The sequence below is a fragment of the Camarhynchus parvulus genome, chromosome 5 (genome assembly GCF_901933205.1).
Source record: "Camarhynchus parvulus chromosome 5, STF_HiC, whole genome shotgun sequence".
Taxonomy (NCBI): Eukaryota; Metazoa; Chordata; class Aves; order Passeriformes; family Thraupidae; genus Camarhynchus; species Camarhynchus parvulus.
The window spans coordinates 49,289,872-49,311,726 of NC_044575.1; the positions used below are offsets into that span (position 1 = coordinate 49,289,872).

The window sequence follows — 21,855 nt, forward strand, 5'->3', positions numbered from 1 at the left end:
GCCAAAGCTCGTTTGGAGCCAATATTGAGGATGAATGTGAAAGGCAAGAAGATTTTACCATGAACAGAAGACACACTGAGGAAAGCGTAATTCAGCTGCTAAATCAGGAAGCTACCTAGTGATAAAAGGTACAGAAAAAGTTGAGACACCCAACACTCTGGGCATGGTCTTTACCAGCAAGGGCTGCTATCAGGTTTACCATGTTTCTGCATTTAGCAAAGTTTGAGGGAGAGGAGCTACCAAATCAAAAAGCTATCTAGGTAAGCTGGACCTCTGCAAGTATGTACGATCAGATGGGAAACATCCAAAGTACTGAAAAAGCTAGCTGATGTCTCTGGAAGGTTGCTGGCTACCATCTTTGAAAAGTCATGGTAACTTAAAATCAAACAAACAAAATCCAACTGAAAGGCAAGGTGGAGGCAGCAGAGAGTAAAGGATCCAGAGAACTAGAAAACAGTGAGTTTCACCTCACATGCTGTACAAAATGTAGAATGAGTTCTAAAAGAAAATTATTTCCAGGCATGATGAACATAAATGTGACTGGAATCAGAAAACAGACTTCTAAAGGCAAACCCTGCACTGCCTTAAGCAGAAGAGTAAGTGGCTTCATGGTCCAGGGAGAATTGGGGGTTGCCAGTGCTTTGACTTGTGCAAGGCTTTTAACATTATCTTCCATAGCACCTCAATTGTTAAACTGAGGAGACATGGACTGAATAGGCAGGCAAATAATTCCTTGAACCATGAAGTTCAAAGAGTTTTGGTCCATAATCCTTTATGCCAATCGATTAGGTGCTGTATTTCTCAGTAGACAATACCAGCCAATAATCACTAGATTTGGACGCTAGGACAGAAAGGATCCTCACATATTTACAGATTATATAAAATGGAAAAAGCAGCCAACACGTTGAAGGGCAGGACCAGTATTCAGAAGGATCCCAACTAACTGGAGGAAGAAGCCAGAAGTGACTTTGTTAAGTTATACTACGATAAAGTATCCTGCATTTGGGAAGGAAAAGATCATCATAGCTGCAGACTGGACCAGCAGCAGCTCTGCAGAAAAGGATTTGGAGACTCTAGGAGACAGCAAGTTCAACAAAGGCAGCACCCATAAACCAGTGAAAACTAACTGCAGTTTGAGCTGCATAAGCAAGAACATAAACAGCAGGTCAAGAGAAGCAATTATTCCCCTCTGCTTGCAGTGGTGAGGCCACAGGCCCAGTGCTGCAGCTTCGGGCCACACAGAGCAGGAGGTGCTGGCAAACTGAAGCACATCCAGAGGAAGGCCACCAAAAGAGCTAACACATAAGATGAAAGACATCATTTGTGCAGTCTGGAGATGAAAGGGAGTCCACTACTGCCTTCATCTATGTGATAGGGAATTATGCAACAAGTCAAGGCAGATTCTTATTGGAAAACCCAGCAAAAACTCAACAGGCAACAGACACACAACGCCTCAAAAGAAATTCCACATAGGCATAAGGAAACTCCTCACCCTGAGGATGGTTGAGCACTGAACAGGATGGAGATTTAACAGCATCTCCAAGCAACCTTGGAGAATTTAAAAATTTGACTTGGCAAGGCCCTAAGCAATCTGATTTAACTTTGAAGCTAAAGCAAAAAATGGAGCCTCTCAATCTCCAGATACACTTTTTTTCCTTACAATTCCACATTTTATTGCAACATGTTAGAAGTCTTCACGTCTATAAGTAGTCTATATAGTAAATAATATCTTCCTGTACAGCACAAAAGATTCTATGTCCAGTTACTTTGCAGTGAGATGGGAGACAGTCATGTCCACAACTTCAGACGTCTCAAATATTTCAAACATCTGCCTAAATCATCAAGATCACCACAGCCACAGCAGCTTTAAGTTACAACACATTGCACAGTAACATCCATAAAATGCAAAAGTCACTCTACAGAAACAGTACTTTGGGCTCCAGTTGTTCTGAACATTCTGTATATATAAAAGGAATAATTTTATCCTTGGTCAGTGTAGTTAGCTGACCCAAAATTACATGTTTCCTCTCATATGCTACCAAAAAGTTTTGCTCTTTGGCAACTGGTATTAACAATGCAATATATTGACCAGCAGCTGAAAATTCTAGTAGGAAAGGTATATAATCTGGCTGCTTTCCTTTTTCCATTAAGATTAGAGAGAACAAGAAGCTACCAAACCCAAGGTTTATTTTAAATAGTAACTTTGAATGATCAGGAAGCAAGCTAAGTTAACAGTGTTAACTTATTAACTCAAAATTAAAGGAGCTCAAAACTGACTGAAAAGCAACACCTCATAAAAGGGAAGTAAGGCAAAACTACAAGGTGTTTTCCAAAGGGAAGGCAAAGAAACTGAGTCTTTCATTTTCTGAATTAAACATAGTGCAAGAACAAAACTAGCTCTGAGTACACACAAGCTGTGAAGTCCTGGGGCATATCCACATCCCCTGATTTTAGCACTCTCTGACAGATAGATGTCAGAGGCTCAAACAACCCACCTGTGCTGCTTCATTTTATCAGTCCCCCCTGAGTTGCATAACTTACTTTCCCAATACAGTTTCTACCATGAAAAGCCCACACACGCAGCTGGTAATGAGATCCCACAGATTCAACGTGAGAACCACTGTCTGATCACATCTCTTGATGTTTGTGAATGAACACTGGACATCCTCTTGAAAGGTGCTGTTCCACCACAAACAGTTACAGTTGATATGAGATTTCTTAATATTTTTCAGCACAGATGAAGGGGGCAGTAATGCTCATTATGCAATCCATGTTGAATTTATAATAGTGCTCACCAGAAACAGGATCCATATAAAAGGTCAACCTGCCATAATGCAATGTGAGACAAAGATAAAGAATAACAATACCAACAAAAAATTAACTCGGAGTTTATTTCCATGGTCTTCCCATTATACAGTCTTTCCTTCTGGTTTGTTTTTTTCTTTACCCCCAGCAGTTTTCTCATGGTACATCCTTCACAAAGACTTTATTTGCACATCACCTATTGCATGTTCCACTCTCCCATATGCCATCCTGCTACATTTATTTTAGACTCTTCAGCTCTTGAGAAAAATCAAGTCAGATGGGTCTGTAATGGATCCAATAGCAGGATTGTAGATGAAGTCCAAAATCTTAAAAGCAAGAACAGTACAGCTCTGTGTTGATTCATACAAATGTTTTCTACATTCCCTCTAAGCACAAGTCCCTGCATCTTTAGAATCATCAGAAAATTAAAGCATTCACACACCGTGTATTTCATTATAAAAGTTATAAATTATGACCTATAGTTTATATCAAGATACTCATAAGTATTAAGATATGCAAGTTGAAAAAATGAAATTATTTTGAAGGATTTCATTTTCTCGTTTCCAAGAATGAAGCAAGTTAACTGATCAATAAACTGGGGAAAAACAATCTTAGCAAATGTTCTGTATAAATAACTAACAGTATACTGCATGCTTTTTTCTTTCCATTATTATTTTAAAGTTGCATTGAGAGGAATAATCTGCTTGAAATATAAACATCCACCAGTAAATTTATGAGAAGAAAAAAACCAAAGAAAACTGTGCACATTTTATAAATGGAGACATGAAAAGTGCCACTGTGGATTCAGAAAAACAACACAGGAATACATAAAGCTGTTCAAATATGGTACACAGTCAGCATCAATTTTTGAATTTTTCCTTGTATGAAATATGTTAGTAGAAATAATCCATTATTCCAATGAAAGTATTGGCAAGAATTATGTCTAAAGATAAAGCTGATTTCAGAGGATGTGAACTTCAGCTTCCCAAATAAAATGAAAAGGAAAATTTGAACAATGCTTTGTATTTATATTGCTACCCTAGATGAATATTGTTTCAGAGGCCAAAAACAGAAATCTAGCTGAAATCTGGTCTACACAAGTAAGAAATTCAAGGCTAATACAAGATATGTCTCAGCTACTACTGATGCTCAAATAACACACAGCAAACATACCATAGAAAAAAAGCTCATTGAACACAACTCATAAGATTGATGGCACCATAATCAGAAATGCATTTTTCAGTATACGGCTACCAGTATATGAATATGAAATAAGCTCTGTAAGTATCTCTGCTCTCTCCTTTGATACATGCATCCTGTCTAACTATTGCTTCTTAGCCATCAGAATTTCTATAGAGAAAATATTCTGCATGCATGATTAAATCAGCAAATCTCTCTCTCTCACACACACACAAAAAAAAAAGCAAAACCATCAGACTGACATCTTGGGATATCTAGTTAAGGAAGTATTTCCTTTCAAGGAATCATCTACCTTGATCAAAACTGTACTTTTGGATCCGATTCCCAATCAGAAAAACAGGTTTCTACTTCCTACACACTCATCTTCATTCACTGTTCAGTTACATGAAACAGATATAACTATTTAAACCTAAAGCATTTGACAGCTGTATTGTTTAGCAAGAGCCATAATTTGAAGGATTTGCTGCTATACATAGCTGTCTAGAAAATTAATTCCAAATACCAGCACTGTGAAGTCTACCTATCATTAAAAAGTCACACATTATATCTTATAAAATAAATAATTTAAAAATAGATTATGAATGTTTTTTCAAAACTTCTGAAATCTAACAGAACACTTCATCCAATTTCATGTTTGGGAAAAAAGTTTAGTTAAGGAGTGCTCTGCTGTATTTAACCAGCAAATGATGATTATAATGATAGCAGGAGACCCAATATGGAGAAAGTAAGTGTGCTTCCTTTGTGAAACCACCTTTGTAATTCAGCTCAAGAAACAGATTATAAATTTCAATTCAATTAAAAAAAATCCTAGAATTCCATGACATATTTGTAACTTCAGGGGGAAAAAAATAGATTTTTTGTTTTAAATAAAATTTCAGACAAAAAGGTGGGGTTTTTTCTGCAAGTGACTAAAACTATTGTTTAGAAAGAAAGTATGAACCCTCTTTTTGACACAGCAATGAAAAGAAGGGGTGTTTGGCAGTACCTGCATGACAACAGAAAAAGCAATATATACATATAAAAGATATATATATATAAAATATACAGCAGCACTACATGGGGAGAAGCAAAACAAAAAATCCTTCAGATGAACCACAAACTTTATGGATGTCTGAAGAAGCAGCACACATTTCAGTGGAAAAGCAATTTGGGGTGGTTTTTTTTTCTTTTTGAGTTTGGCTTTCTGGTTGTATTCTGGTGAATATCCTTTAAGTACTATGCATGTTTTCTTTCAAATGAACGTTGCTGAAAATTCCTAAAAGCATTCTCCAAAGAGCGAGTACACTGACAGCAATGATGAATAAGCTTAGTAATACAGAACACAGCCACATTTCCAAATATAGTGTATCAGCTGGCTTGACAAAGAGAATCATGCCAAAACTGGCAGTGAGGGGTGTAAATGATCCATCTCCCTCTAATACTGCTATCAAAGAGCAGTATTGGGTCAGACTTTGAACTGGTTTCCACATCACACACAAAAATAATATTTTAATGAGCTGTAAATATGCTTCCTTTTGACTTACAGCTTTAAAAAGTGAGCATGTTTACCGAACAGCTTTAGAAGGTAACCATGAGAAGTCTGCACAAAACCTCAGATGTACTAAAGAACTGCCACCAAGTGAATGCATTTTGGTTGTTTTATTTTAAAAATGCTTTAGCATTTTATTTAAGAAGCCTAATACTTCTGGTATAAGAGAGTTTGACTTCATCACAGGACTGCATTTTGTTATGGAAGCAATGCCAAGCTTGCATGATAAAACACAGATCTTTCCAAATAATAGGCCAGAAAAAAACCTTCCATTTAATCATTAACAAAGCCCCCAGTTCACTGTAGTGCTACATAGAGCTGCAGTCAGATTTGATAGGAAAAAAAATTAAAAGATCTGTCATTGAGCACTGTAAAGACACCTACCTCTCCCTCTATTTAACTGGGTAAAAATATAAGTTTGCAACCTTTGTTACAAAACTGTGAATATGATCATTGAGCTAAGTAAACACTATGTTAATTTTTAACTGTGCTGGACTTAAAAAATTTATCCTACATGATGCAGACCACATGAAGTCTGATTTCTCCTGGATGTGTATCTCACTTTCTTTTCCAGTGTTCTCAGAATCCCTGCTGTGCTCTGTCACCCTCCTCATCTCCTCTGGGACTTGGAATAGCTTCAGCTATTACTTTTTACTTTACAGAGCAGTAAACCAGCTACCCAAAAATTTGCCAGACTTTTACATACCAAGGTAGGAATTCCCACAGCAAGAGTTATCTCTCCAAGTTCAACTTTTTTTCAAGGACTCAGTACATTCCAGTGCAGTATCTTAACATTGCATCTTCTTTAATTCAGATCCATGTAGATATTAATTACATTATGTTCTCATTATTACATAATAGTTACCACTCCATGCATCTACTTGGCATACACGGGCACAGATGGCAGAGGGGTGCAGATCTAGAATCTGTATTAGAAGGATACATATGGGTAAACAAGGGCAGACAAGGAGAAGACAAGGGAATTCTCAAGCCATGCAAAGAGCGAGGAGAGGTGAGTATTGTAGGTGGCTGTGGGATACATTCCTTGGCTGCATCAAAAGGGAGGACAGATGAGTGGGATGCACACAAATGAGGCTTGCAATTTCTTTTTCTAGCTTGACTGCCTAGCCTAAGTCCTTTTCCCCTCTGCTTCAGAGAGGAAAGTGTATCATCTCTTACATCAACATATGTTAAGAAGCCAGGGTCTTAAAGGACAAACTTAATGCTTATAGGCAACTGACAGGAGCTCTCCAATCTGTATGTAGGAGAACACAATTTTACACTTGATACGACCAGTTCTACGCAGAATGTGATCTTTTGCTTCCACTGATCAAGTTTGGCTTTTTCTCCTAAACTTGAATCTTATGACTGTGGCAAAAAAGATAAATACATTTCATAGCAAATAGATGAAATCAAGAAGTGTAAGAACAGTGTGGGTGGAGGAAGAGATCTGTGATCTTTAAGAAAAATTCAGCTTATACATTTACAACGAACGCTATGTTTTCTTCTGAAAACCACCTACATCATGTCACTTGGAAACCACATTAACATTCTCATCACTCCTAAGGTATTAATCTAAATGTTCCCACTAAATAAATGACTAATTAGTTACTGATTCAATGCCTTTCCCCCCAGCTCTTTCATCTTTGATGTACTCCACCCCTTCTCTTCTTGCTATTAATTCTCCTCTCCTATGGCCGCCTTTTCCTTTTTCTTCCACTTCCTCTACAAACTTGTTCCACAATCTGTTCTAAATACAAATGTCATTGCAATTCACTGTCTGTGTATTTTCTTTCTCCAGCATGTCTCGGTTCTTCTGTTTAAGTTGCAAGCTCTTTTGGAAGTTGGACCTTCTGTGATTGTATAGAGGAATAATAACAAATTAATTTTTTTTTAAACAGGATCTGAAGTATTTCTGTAACACTGATGACAACGCTGATAAAAATGACCTAAAGAAAGCACTAATAAGATTAATAATAGAAAACCCCATATTTTTTCCACTTATGACTGCATTCCACTTAAAATACAATGTGAATTTATGTTTCCCTTAGCCATAACCCACACAATTTCCTTGAAGAGCTAGCTTTGATGCATGTGCTCCTCGTGACAAGATGCTGTATTTATAATCAGTCCAATGCACAACACAATTAAGAGAGGGTGCCCTAGGATCTTCCGCTCTCCCAAAACAACTTGCACCCCTCAAATGCAGCTCCTTCTTGCTAGTTAATCTGAACACTCCATTACATATAAAATACAGGCCAGCTGCTTAGGCTTTTCATTTGAACATCAAGTCAAGAAAGCCATATCCAGTAGCAACCCACAGCCCCAGATACTCATGTTCTGCAGGAAGAGAGACATCCTGGAACACACTTATATTGGTTACACGCTGCAATTTTTTTAATTCCATTTTATGAGGTTCTGCTTACCATTGCCCCCTCCCTTTCTAGTGTCTGCCTCCTGGACTCAAGACCACCCAAAGCCACAGGTCTTCCTCCACAAACTTCTTGATTAAAAAGCACTTACTACATTCCCTCATATCTTCCCATCTACAAAGGACTGCACTGAACAGCATCCACCATCTCCTGGAGGAATAGTGAGAAGTTGCCATGCCCTGTTTCTTTGTGAAGTCTACAGTTTTCATCCTTACCACAGTCTCCTTTATTTTTCTTCTCCCCTCACCTCTTTTACCAGAGGAAAAGTAACAGTGACAGCAATCAAGAGCAGGCTACTTAGAGACCTCCAGGAAAAGCAGGACGGAGGGGTTTTCTCAGACATGTTCATGCTGCTTCTTGCAGCCCAAGCTGTAAGCCTCCCTTCTTCATGAGGCCTGTGAAATTATCCAGGGCAGCTTCTCCTACTTCATACACAAACTCACATTTATTTTCTTTTCAAAGACCTGATTTAACCACATGATCTATTTGCAATAGGACTCTGAACATTTCATCGCTCAGGTAAAGCAAATCAAATAGGTTGTCACCATCACTTCTTAAAAAGAATATTCTTCCTGAGAAAAAGTCTTTGAAAGCCTCAAGTCTTTTGATCCAGTTATTTCCTTCCCATAGCTTTTCTCATCTCTCTCACTTAGCAGATGGATTTTATTCCCTTCAGGAGACAGGTACCATTTCCCTCTGTCTGCCCTCTCTGGGATACTTGCTTCTCACAAGCATTTTTTTTTCTTTGAGGAATCTACCACACCAGAAGTTGTAAGCTTTGCTCTTCTCTAAAGACACAGTACCATATGAAAAGTACGATCATCTAAATAAATTTAACTGATTAAGAATAAATTTTAGCCCCAATGGGGACAAAATAAAGACTGATACAGAAAATGTCTCTCTAGCCTTCGCTAATGAAAAGAACTTACTGGCAAAAAAACTACCAGAAATGTATGTCCATGTTCTTAATGCTTCCAAATGAATGCTTTCTCTTCCTACAGGATTGGTTGGAGTACAATTACAGTATATGTATGCCACTGCTTTAAAAACAGTTAACATCAACTAAGTAAACAAAAAAAAATGTTAGATAACATTTTTGCTTTTGTACTTATTCAGAAAAATCCAGTTCTTGCAAAGCATGTTTTTCAGCTAGACCATCTTTTTACTTAACTCTTTGTATGGGCTGTTTACTAAGGCATAAGACAGTCACACGACTGACATATGCTTCAATAAACCCAGATGCAAAATTTTGATTGTTTGTGAGAAGACTACTTACATGTTTTGTCCTGGAAGAGCTGTTTGCTATGGCAGTGTAATCCCAGAAGAAACACCCTCAACATATAAAAGAAACTTTGAAAAAGTTTAGTCTACAAAACAAGTAAGATTAGTTGTTGTCTAGATCAAGCCTCCTAGTGCTCACATAAGAAAACTTTGCAAATGGCAAAACCATAAATACAGAAATGTTAATATGGACCAAAATATTTATTAGGCAGTATGTAACAGAAAGTTACTTTGATTTTACCTGTTATCCTGTGCACATATATACTACACAATGCTTAAGTAAAAGTGTTCATATGCTAAGACATGAACTAGTAATTATGTGCTACACTTGCTGTACTTAAATGGCTTGGTAAAGATCTAAATATTCCACAATTTTCAAAAATAGGTCCTGTGATGGCTTAACACAACCTGTTCTATTTGCCATTGCAATGTGCCAACAAGGCTCAAAATCACTTCAGTATGTCATTTCAGACAGCAACTCCTTGGCCATGCTGGCACATTTACCAAGTGTCTTCACGGAAATCTCAATATTAATGATGACTAATGAGAGCAAAAACTAGGACCTGCCATCACCATTTCCTGTATTTTGCTTAGTCAGACTACTTTGCAAAAGAAGAAAAAATAAGTTGCATTGATAACTATGAAGGCACAAGTTAAAATTAAGCAGTACTATGTTAATAGAGGTGCAACAAAACACTGTAACACTCGATACATTGCTCCAGAGTGAGCGGCTAAGAGGAGAAGTTCTGACCCAGTCCAAGACAGCTGATGAGCTTTGAAATTTTGGCAAGGCCTTGCATGCAATTAGGACTTTAGAATGATGCTATCTAAGTATATATTTCCATGGCAATTGTTTTTTAACCCAAAATGTACATGTCACATAGCTCTGTCTTGGTTACTAAGAATCATAGTAATTTCAACCACCAAAAAAGAGGCAGCACCTCTATAAATGGGGGAAAGAACTACTAATAAAAATTTAACCCATTCCTCCATTTGTGTTACTGAAAAAAAAAAGTGTGGGTGGACACCATCCACTTTTTTCCAAATTCTCTAGAATGCACAGAAAAGATTGATGCATATTGATACATTCCACTACATATTTACTGTGACCTGCTTCATGTAACTGCTACAGCAGAAGGAAAGGAGCCTAGCTGAATAGCAAAAAAAAAAAATCTTGGCTATCACTGTGTAAATTTTTTTAAGTCCTTTTTTAATTGCATTATAGTCAACAGCATAAATAACACATAACTAGGCAATAACATATATTCCAATTAACTGGATTGTCTCAAAGGAAGAGATTTAAAGCTGAAGACACTTAATGCCAAGGACTACTGTTTAATTGCAACAATAATTCCACATAAGTGGAATGCCCTCAAGCAACCTAGTAGCAATTGGGCCCACAATTATTGCTACTCATTGAAAAATTCTCCTCTCAGTTCAGCTAGTTTTTGCTTTAACACCTTTGCCTACCCTCTGCTTTCTACACCTACTGCAACTCCAGTATGATTTACTACTGCCTCCCACACTGCTCCCTTCCAATTAGATAATTATGTAGGGCCATCATACTGACAAACCACATCTCCAGTCTCAGCATGGGCAGCACATCCTAGAAAGGGATGGCCACAGTCCTGGCACCCTTCCCATGTTGCAGTTTCTCCTCCAAGCAGCCAGGTGATGCAGATGAAACCATACATCAGATCCATCACCTGCATTTTACTGGAAAGAACTTACCGCCCACAGAATCCTTCCAATATGTTCACAAAGTTACAAAAAACCTCTTGCAAACCACTCTAATGAAAGTGAGGAAGGAAAGATGATATCCAGAGCAGAAAACAAGTTTCACAAGCTTCAAGACTTGTTCTAGGCTATGTGGCAACACACACAATTCTTGCCCTCAAAACGAGTTTCATTATACATTCAAGTCTTGTCCTGGCTTAAATTGGCTGAATGTTTCAATACCGCTGCTGGAAACAAAAAACTACTTAAGTATCTATATTTGGACACTGAATTGACACTACCCAGCCTGCACAATTAAACTGTGCTTGAAATTATAAATATCTGAATTCAGCTACTGTTTCAAGTTGCTTCCTGGAATACCCTGTCCTTAAAGAAGGGATTCTAAGCAGTTTTAAAGTAACTGCTGTACTTTTTCCAGCTAAGAGTATGAAGCAGAGCTGCTCCATCAAGCTTCTGAAGCAGATGAATTCCTTAAAGATGCAGTCAGAGGCGGTATTAGTGGCACATCATCCTGACCAGGAGAGTTTGGGATCACTATCAGACCTCAAGAAACAAAACATGGTCCAGAAATGTTTATTGAATTCTCAGGCCTTCCAGGCTGCAGCCAGGAACCACAGCAGAAACTAGTGTGGACAACTAAAAGACAATTTTGGAGAAATCCACTGGGTATTTGTGTACCTCTTCTCAGGCTTTCCAAGATGTGATAATAGTTACGTCAGTTAATGGGCTTGCTATTAAATTACACTGGGTGCCTTGTGCACTTCTGAAAGACACCTGACAGATCATGCTGGTATAGGATCAGGGTGGAATGCAGGTAGAAAGTTCAGAGTGGTACTGCACCTCCATGAGAATGTGCTTCTCTTTTAGCCACACAGAGGGTACACCTGGCCTGCCTTCCTGCTCTGGGCTCAGGGCAACATCAGCTCATTGAACACACACATATATATATATATATATATATATATATATATATATATATAAATCTATCACTGTTCATTTGTGGAAGTAATGAATGAGCATTACTGTCATTCATTCCATGTGAAGTTCAAGGAGAGTCATACAATGGTTGCCAATGTACAAATTGGAGCAGTGCACAGATTTACTGCAATGCAATTGATAAGAAATACTCTGGGGATGCCCCTTAATAGCTTAAAAGAAACATTTTACCATTTTACGTTTATTACTGAGCTGCTTCCTTTGCTGGCAAACCCTTACAGAAGAGATCACAGCCCTCAAGCCCAGTTATGATTACACTTCAATTCACTGCAATTTTAGTGTCCTCAAACCACCCGGGGCAGACCAAGCACTCTGCATTTCTAAATCCCAAAAGAGTACTATTTGACAGCTGGGTGAGGAACTTCTGACAACATTTAAGAGCTATGCACATTGAAAAAAATTTAGTAAGTTTCTGCTATGAATGCCTGATAAGTGATGGAACTGAGGGCTAAACAACTGTCAGAAAGTCTTCCAAACCCATTTGCCTTAATCCCACTCCCTAACTAGTGGTTAAAATGGAGACTCTTCCAGTAGGTGTCTAGAAGTTTCAGGGAAAACACTGGCAGTTTTCTGATCTTTTTATTCTAGACCCTGAAAATGAAGCAGCATATTCTTTCAAGCCCCTTCATACCTTCTGGCATTCATAGCTGGCAACCTGAGACCTTACAGTCTCTTCCATGTTTACTCAAACTCTGCAGTGGTTTGAAATAAAGCAGCTTTTAACATACACATTTACTGGGCTCTAAGGAACAAGAAAGACACAGCAGTATGAAGTGTTACCTAGCTTCATCCCCAAACTTTCAGAGGTTTGATAAAGTAATAAACAAAATGTATACAGACTATAAGGTCCTGTAAACTGCCATAATCTTCTCAAAATGTTAATCCTCACCATTTAGAAGAGTGATAGGAGAACTGCTAGGCAGCACTTGTTTTTCTGGTATGCTTGCAGGTGACAACACAAGCCAAAAAATAAATATTTTAAACATTTATTTTAGCACACATTACAGAATAAGTACATTGCCTACTCCAGTTCCAAAATATCTAGGAAGGCCATATAACGTTCTGAACAAAGGTCTCCTCTCTGTATTAAGGCACACAGATTGATCAGCATGTTTTCAAAGGGCAACTGTCTCTAGTATCCTAATAAACTGTTAACATGTCTGCTGAGAATTTGTTTTCCTGCCCCATCTTAATTTGGTGCACACCCAGAGTCATTTCCTCAACCTATCCCTCTGACCCCCAGCCTGCACTGAATCACAGAGTAGGGCTGACCAGACCCTACAAGTAGTATTTGAAAATTTGAAAAGATTTCTGTAGTCTTTCTACAAAGCTCTAGGAAGCCTGAGCTTCTGTTGCCTCTGACCTCTCCAAACTGAGATTTCAATGTTTTCATTTCTAAGTACCTTCCTTGCTAGTTTCCTGGGCTTATCTCACTTCTGCACAGCCAGCAAAGAAAATCCACTTGTGCCAGATTCCAGCAGTTTGGACTTTCAACAGTCCCAGGCCCCTGCAGACCCCTCATCTTCCATCTCATCTGAGACCTGCATGGTTCCTGTGCTGCAGCAAGAATCCAGCTCAAGCAGTAGCCTCAGGCCCTGCTGTCACAGCCACAGCCCCAGGTCCCTCGCTAGCAACACCACCAGGTCTCCTTTGGCCATAAAGGACCACGAAGGGACATTGTGTTAACAAGTCACACCTGCAACACTTGCAAGATGATACTTATATCCATCAGCCCAAAAAGAAAGTTTGTTCCTACTGAATATAATCTCAAACAAGGGAAAAAACCAGCAGCATGACTCCAGAAAAGACTGGCTGTCAGTGTTATGACTCCCAGTTCTTTTAGCTGAGTTTCCTGCTACCACATATAGAACCATAATCTACAAGTCAGGTAAATTTGTAAATAGATAGAGATGACTTCTACTCAGACCGAGTAATTCTTCCTGAGAGACACAAAGGACAGAACTGAACACAAACACCATGGCTATTGTAGCAAAGCTGCACCTGATATCTTGCTGCAGGTGACACTGGTGAACCTCTATCCATCAGAGAAAAATGCATTCTGGGAGCAGCAGCACTTTCCAAACCTGGACTGCCCATGCCCTAGGCCTTAGGACAATACTTCATGTAGGGTCAGGACAGAAGTCTGCAGAAATGTGCTCAAACCAGCTTTTTGGTATTAACCTGATCTGGCACTTGAGAGTTTTCTGGAAAAGACACAACTTTAACTTTACAGAAGGTAAAATATTCCTCAAAGTTGCACAGAATTTTGCTGTCTTGGAGTGCTTTGGTAAAACCCCAGTATGACAAATAAAACCAGCATCATTGCACTAACTTCCCACTTTCAAACCAGGCATACACCATGCCTTTAAGACTGCAATCACTGTTTACTAGAGTTTGCAAAGTTTTTGGCTGTTCACATTATTATAAGAAACTCTACACTGTACCTCCAAACCACTTAGAGACCAACTCTCAGACATCACAGAATACAGCAAGCAATTTTTTTTATTAGTCTACTTATTTTTTTTCTCTAAATGCCCAAACTCAAAGTGCAACAGGCCATTTGTTTTATATTCAGGCATGGATTCAAAGACTCAGTAAGCCAGAGAAACAGGCTGTAGAAGCCAAGCATCCTACAGTGACAGAAGGAAATCATAATATTATCTGTCATTGTCTTGAAAACAGGAATTCTATTTTCAAACAGGGCATTGAAAAATGCGAAAATTGTAATTTCATGAGCCCTTACAGAGCTCACTGTTCCCAAGCATCATCTGGGAACAAATAACTGCTTGAATGCTGACTTTTGGAAATGGGGGCAGAGAACAGATACAATCTGAATCTGAAAACCACATGAAAACCCAACAGTCATTTTGTGCAACTCTAAGTTTTACAGTTCTATTAGTGTACTCACTGTATCAGCACACAGAGCTTCTCAAATTGGTCTGACAACATCCATTTTACTTGCTCCTGACTGACAGAATCAGGTGCAGCATACCCCAGAGGGAATGGATGCTTCTCTATTTTAAGTAGAGTTAATATATTAATATGCTATCAATGCAACTCTGCTTAGCAAAGGGGAAGATTACACATTGTAGGTGGTCATCCAAAGCAACCAGCCATTTCTTTCTTCACCAGCCAACCCTTATTACTTTCTGCAAGTCTAAAAATACTATCCCAGCACACAAAGTTCCTTAAGCAAAGAAATTCATCCATACACAGCTCAGCTTCCTGCTAAGATCCACTTCATTTGAAAATGGCAGTTTCCAAAGAAAGGATTATCCAGTTGCAAGACCATTGATATATATACATATATGTACATATATATATATATATATATATATATAAAAATATATATAAATGACATCAAGATATACCAGGAATATCCAAAGAAAGGCAGTTACACTCTCAAGTGAGCAGCAAAAGTTATAGAATGGCTGCTGGTTTACAAAGGCTAGAGCTGGAGTTCCCCAACAAGACTGTTGAAATGTGTCAGTCACCAGTTTCCTGAATCCCAGCAGCTCTAACCATGCTACCTGGAAGCTCACAGACCACCCAGATGCCACAGCCTGTATAAGGCAGTGGAGACTAACCCAGAAGGCTGTGAGCCGATTTTGAAAAGTCAGTTTTTGTTTATGTGAAAAACTAAACCCTGGACAAATGGGTCAGACTTTTAGATACAGGCCAGTAGCTATTTCTGAGTAACATATTCAACAAGAAACTATGCAGATGCATTAAAGAAATGCTTTTGTATCTGGGGTTCAATTGGCAAAACTGATAAATAAACCTGTAAATAGATGCAGGGAAAACCAGCTAAGACTGGAAGATCTGAACATTTTTTATCACTGGTTTTGAAAAAGCAAGAAAACCAACTTTATGAACACTGATATCAACCTCTGTCCCATTCTATCCAAAGTATATAAGAACATACTGGTGACAACTCATCATATCCCAGTGAAAGTCTGGGAAAACAAATGCTGAAACCAGAATAAGGAATAGTGACTACCAAGGCAGTAAAACAGAACCATTTTAACAAACCCTGAAATGCTGTCTGTACAGCAGGTATCAAAAATGTAACAAAAGTATATATATGCCTAATACCTTCTACTTTTGAAAATGATAAATTATACTCTGTTGTATTTAGGGGAAAAAACAAGTAACCTTGAATGCGAAAACAAATCTTATATAGCTGCCTGGAACTAGAGATTTGATGCACAAGGGTAACTTGGTGTTTGTTAACTCAGGCATCTGCTCATGGTTTCACAAAATATGCTCTAGAGGCCTACTACTTTCACTTTTTCTAAGAGTACACAATTGAAAACTGCAGGATGGAAATAAATCTATTCTGCTACTACTCCATCATTATAAAGATCTTAAGAGGTGAACTTTCAACCATCACTTCCAAGCTCAGGAATGCTCCTCCTCTACGTGCAGGATGTTAAGTGAAAATGACAGGTCCGCATCAATGGACAAGACTCTCCTGACAAAACTCAAACAAAGAAACAGAAGAGCTGAAAGCATGGCCAGCCTACTCAGCAAAAACCAAGGTATTGTTTGAGCATGCAAGGGTGGGAACAGGAAAGCCAAAGGCCATTTGAGTTGAATCTGGCAAGGGACAAAGTACAAGAAACACAAGAAGGTCCTGAGATTTGATGGATCTTTGGTGAAATAGGATCAGGAATACAAACATTTAAACAAACTTTAAAAAAAACATATCTCACACTGAAAGTGACCATTGGAGACTGACCTGTTCAACTCCCCTGCTCAGGCAGTGCCAGCTGGAGCCAGCTGCTCAGGACCATGTCCACACAGCTTTTAAATATCTCAAAGAATGGAGACTCAGTCTCCAAACTGTGCTCAGTCACCTTCACAGTAAGAAAGTATTTCCTGATGCTCAGAGAGAAAGAACATCCTCTGTTGCAGTTTGTGTCTCTTACTTCTTGTCACTGGGCACACCTGAAAAAACCTGGCCCTGCCTTCTTTGCACCCTTCCTTCAAGTAATTGTACACACTGAGAAGATTCTGCTGAGCCTTCTTTTGTCCAGGCCAAACAGTCTCAACTCTCCCAGCCTGTCTCCACATGAGGAAAGCCCCTTAATCATCTCAGTGGCCCCTCTTCAGTAACCACCTCTCACACTGGGGGCTCAGAACTGGACACTACACTCCAGATGTGGCCTCACAGTGCTGAGGGGAGGGAAGCTGTTGAAGCAAGTAACCTTGATGGGAGAACAGTGGTGATGCTCCTTGATGGGAGATGCTGTTCACCTCTGCATTGATAAGGCTTTTAACAACATCTACCACCACACACTCACACAAGCTGATGAACTACCAACTGAAGCAATGGACAGTGAGGTGGACTGAAAACTGGCTGCACTGCTGGATTCAAGAGGCTGTGGTGAATGGCAGGAAGTTCAGCTGGAGGCCAGTAACACCAGCATAGCCCAGGGATTAGTACTGGAACTAACACTGATTATCATCCTCACTGATGATTTGAGCAGTAGGACAAAGCAGACATACAGTTCCACAAATTATATAATTACATACATCAGTTCATTTGAATTACCTAGAGGCAAACCTGTAAAAAGAGATCTTTCAGAAGTCCTTGTCAGAAATATTTAAATGCAAAAGTTGTTAAATGCAAAATCTCCTTCTCTCACTTCTTGACGTTATTATGTGGCTACATCTATAAACTGATATCAAATAAAGATAACCAACAGTGGCCACAAAGACAATTCCCACAGGACCTGTCAAGGGCAGGAAACACCTGCACCTCATGCTTGGTTGGCACCAACCCCTTCCCACAGAGCAACTCATCCTCCCTTAGCTTGACATGAGAATGGGCACACCAGGCAAGACCCAGCAAACAGGAAGTTCTGGTCCAGCAATTCAGGTCCTATGGAAGTAGAAATCCACACACCACATCCTCTTCCTACTCTGCTGAAATATTACTTGCAAACTTTGGGCACTAGTGCTATAAAGCATTAAATACAAAGCAAGATTAACTAAGAAATACAGGAAGCATTTGTAATGTAAGAGACTTAGTTTTATTGAGATGATTCCATCATTATTTATCATATTCTAAAATACATACAAACATATAAAAAGGACAATCTACAAACTGATCTGCATGCAAAAGGCTAGAATCAGATAGCTAACACAGGAGCCCCAGAGATTGACTCCCCTCCTTTCAGGGCAGGTTATCACACTCTGAACAGAAACAATAAAAAAGGAACTGAATAGAAATGACAGACTTTACAGTCTGTCTTCAATTACAAAAACCATTTTGGCCTACATTCAAACACTAGTTGAAAACCATATGTTCAAACACTGCTGTAGGCACTTCCAGGACAGGTTAGCCAATTCCTTCAGAGATATTGGGAATATACCCAAAAATAAAATAAACCAATTAATCTGTCATCCCCCAGTACACAACACACTTTAACACCAGGCTCAGAAAATCCTTCTGAAAAGTAAACCGGTATCTCTCAAGTTACAAGTTACATTGTATTTTGATTCCTAATAGGATATTAGCAGCTACATTCTCAAAACCATGTCTTTTACTTTATTTCTGCTTTATATATTACCAACATCTGGCCAACTTCAGAGCCTGTAAACACCAGTGCTGGAGATAAAACTGATCTCAAGCACAGTCATTCACACCTGCAGCCCAGGTTAGATACACAGGTAGAAGCCTCCTGCAGCAAGTGACAGGTCTGCTGCTCTGGCCTGGTCACAGAACCCAGAACTGAAATGAAAGAATACAGCTCTAATTCTTCCTTATTTCAAAGAAAGAAAAAGGATTAACAAACTGCCTGAACAGGATGGGAAGTGGTAAAGGAAGGGCAGGGATACATGGAGCAACTGGAATAGTCATTTGTTAGAAGAGATGCAATCAAGAGGCAATGTAGGGCAGAGCAGCTAAAAACAGAAAAAGGGAGCAAAGAAGGTTAAAGCAGAGGAAGGGCAAGACCAAAAATGCAAAGCAATGCTAAAATACACTCGGGCATGAAGTCACCTCTTAACTGCTACAAACACAAGCCTAGCTCCAAATACACAAGACTAAGGCCAGACAACACTAAGGGGCCATTTTTATGGAGAAATGAAGAACTCCAGCTGTACTTTTAGTTTTGAGAGGTTCTTTCTCATATTTTACATAACAGTCTAAGTTAAAAACATTATTAGTCATCTAAAGCCAAATCTAGGAAGCCAAAGTGTCTCTAACAAGTTCTTGGGCAAAGGATGGTCAGAATCAAATAATTCCCTTTACTACAAAAAGCTGTAGCACCACAGGTGTGTCAACCATGAGCACAAGCCTAAAGCATTGGGAAAAGAGGAAAGACTGAACCACTGCTGCATGCACAGCATACATCTACTCTGCAAAGAACAAACTGCTAATCCCATTGCAGTGCAAGGCCAAGGAAAGAATGATGGTGATAGTGGTGACTGTGATACTGGGAAGAAGCCAATCTACAGAATAATACCAAAAGAATTGACTAAAATTAGCCAAATATTTGCCTGATACACTTACAAAAAACACCAACTACAACAAATTTAGCTAATTGTCGGGAATCAAATTCCAAAAGACATTTATTCTTATAATTAGAATCAAAGAAAACATGCCTTGACAGTATTCTGATTATGGATGCTTGAGGTAGTACTAATCTACTAAAAAAAGGAAGTCCTTTCATTTTGACATTATCTCCCTCCCCACCCAGCTGAACCTAGCTAGATACTAAGCACAAGACTGCCTCATGCATTAAATATAAACTTCTGGTAAGAAATTATTAATTTGAAAGTAGCACAAAATGCTGAAGGGCAAAAAAAAGTCCATATCCAACAGAACAGCTCAAAAATAGTATGTAGTTCTTAATTCACTTTCATCACCTTGCTAACTTGGAACTATTACGTTATTTACTATAGGTTGGCCCCCATACCTCTGGACCTCCCATTAAAGCTTTCTTAAGCAGATGGAGTGCTTCTTACTATCAACACCTGACTGATATTTCTAGGGAAGATAGTTTACTAACTATCCACAGAAAACAAGCTCTTAACTCCCTTGCCTCTCTCTTGAATCAGATCCTCAGACAGCTATTTGACCAGAAAAGAAAAAAATACTCTTTGAAGAAAAGAAGCTGATAAACTCTACCAATTTACCAACCCACTTTTGTAATTTTATTTCTTTGCTTGAATTTTGCTCCTCCAAAGACTTCCACAAACTTTTTTTTCCTAATTCCTTTAGAGCAGAATTAACTAAAACCCCTTATGCACTGTCTTTATCTGCATTTTCCTAAATAATGTTCTTAATTTAGAAAGTATTAACCTCACTTTATATAATATAACTCCTAACTGAGAATAAAGCAAGCCACCCTGACTTCAACCATCAGTAGGGCAGACTTAACAGAACTACCCAGGCCTCCAAAAGGTTAAGCCACAGGCATCATGAGGTCTCATGCACTGAGCATTCTGCCAGCCTACTAGAATGATACAGATCCCTTAAAACCTCCAGCACCCTTAAAGTGCCTTTGTTTTTTTCAAAGAGCAACCACTGAAATACTCACTTGCTGAGAACTACACAATTTATCAAATTAACTACACAACCAGCACCACTATGAAGAAGTATTAATAGATACAGTAGACACGTCTAAATAGATTTATTACAATGAAAACATCATCGAGATGTACATTTTTCCATACAGAGAGGCATAATGCAATCTATTTTTAATTTCTGTACCATACTGAAATCAGAATTCTATTCCAAGGCACATGTGATTTCAGCAGCAGATCAGGCCATCTCTGGAAATAGTGATATACAGATTACAAATGATTTCGGGGCTTGTGGCATTTCTTCCCCCAGCAGCCTAAATCTATTTCTCAGCACACAATGTCAAGAATGTGTTTTCAACTCTACTGCAATATATACTTCAATCCCTGCTAAACATAACCAAAAACTTTACTAAGGCACAAGCCAGCAGGCTTGAATCTCTACCATATTAAGTTACTTAACTGAGCAAAAATATCAGGAAGCCACCCCCGCCTTTGAGCCCATCATGCCTTTCCCTCCCACAGCTTGTACACTGGCTTACTATTTTGTACCAGGAACCTGATAGTGGACATACAGAATGCCACGGTTGTTTTTTACTCACCGACAAAATACTTATGTTTCACTTGACAGTCATGGGATTACAACAACTGAAGGCAGAAAACACTTGTGAGACATTAAGCTAACATTGTAGCAATTTTCAGAGAACAAAGCTGTCACTTGAATAGACAGGTGCCTACATTACATGCTCTTAGAAGGGACAAAGACAATCTACTTTCAGCTTGATCTCAGGAGCAAGCTTAGGTTCCAAGGACAAGTCCATCCAGAAGAGCAGATACCAACCTTGGGGCAAGAGCAGCTTAGAACCATGAGGGACAACTTCCAACAGGAAGAACTGAGCTAATTCTGATAGCTGAATGTAGGCTAAAAAACTGCATGCCAAATTCAAAATTTAGGAATTTGCTAAGAACTGAAGGCAAAGCACAACCTCAGCTCAAGCAACTCTAATCAAGTGTTGCTGGGTGAGGAAGAGGAGGAAGGGTTCATGGGATAGGCAGCTGTGGTAGCAATAGGGGAAGGCTGAAATAGCGAGGCTGTTTCAAGAGCAACACCCCTGTCAAAAAACAGTTTACGATTTATTCTAATTTTAACTCCCCCCCTTTTTTTTTCCTCGAAAGATTTACCTTCTCTGCTTAAGCAGAGGGGGTGAGAAAAGAAAGAAAGCAGAGCACTCTTCTTCAGCCAGAGGAGGGCTCTGAGGAGCCACAGACCCGCAGAGACGCCCCCGAGCCAGACCCCGAGCGCTGGGGCCATGGGAGGCTCCATGGCAAACTAGGAGCAGG

General features: G+C 39.0%; 1 protein-coding gene across 1 annotated transcript in view; it reads right to left on the reverse strand.

Annotated features, from left to right (window-relative positions):
• Nucleotides 1–21,855, reverse strand: part of SETD3 (SET domain containing 3, actin histidine methyltransferase) — a 62,043-nt gene that overhangs the window by 39,567 nt on the left and 621 nt on the right. The window lies entirely within an intron of this gene.